The 586-nt window shown below is 27.3% G+C and overlaps 1 long non-coding RNA gene across 1 annotated transcript; it reads right to left on the bottom strand.

Moving 5' to 3' along the window:
• Nucleotides 1-45: 45 nt before the first annotated feature.
• On the bottom strand, nt 46-580 carry LOC105460235. The gene is made up of 2 exons (XR_975792.1): nt 440-580; nt 46-138 (listed from the first exon to the last, which is right to left on the bottom strand). It is a non-coding gene; the product is annotated as an uncharacterized LOC105460235 (long non-coding RNA).
• Nucleotides 581-586: the final 6 nt, after the last annotated feature.

Raw genomic sequence — 586 nt, 5'->3', positions numbered from 1 at the left:
TTCACGATAGTCCTCGAGTTTCTTCATTTCAATTTTACTGAATTCGTGTATTGAACCCGCTTTTCCACCCGCTTCGTTTGGCAACGAATCCACTGGGATATATTCGGAAATGCTCTTTAACGATGAATGAAAATATATCTAGGAAAATTGAATAAGTTCAGAAAAACTTGTTTGAGTACTATTTACAAGTAAAACATTAGCATTGAGTAAATATTTTTAAATTAAATTTTTGGTGTTACGGGCAATTATACTTAGTATAATTCAGAATTTGCTTAAATCTTTAAAAGTTCAGTTAAAAATTGTTATTTGTAATATTAAAATTATTTAATTGCTATATATATTACATAGCGTTCATTGCAAGAATAACTGCATTACTTAAAAACGCAAGTATTGTTAAATAATTACAATTAAAGTTAATTAATTAATTTGTAAGACTTACTATGTCCATCACTTCTTTCTTCAAAAAAGATTTTATTGTGTTCATTAATATTTCTATTATGGATGGCGCATTTAAGACATGGATTTTCTTTATACGAAATGGTACTGCCTCTTGGAGATAATATAAACATTTTTTTAATGCCAATGG

Source organism: Wasmannia auropunctata, unplaced genomic scaffold, assembly GCF_000956235.1.
Source record: "Wasmannia auropunctata unplaced genomic scaffold, wasmannia.A_1.0 LD325896.1, whole genome shotgun sequence".
Classification (NCBI taxonomy): Eukaryota; Metazoa; Arthropoda; class Insecta; order Hymenoptera; family Formicidae; genus Wasmannia; species Wasmannia auropunctata.
The sequence above is the reverse complement of the archived record's forward strand: the minus strand, read 5'-3'. Positions and strand labels throughout refer to the sequence as shown.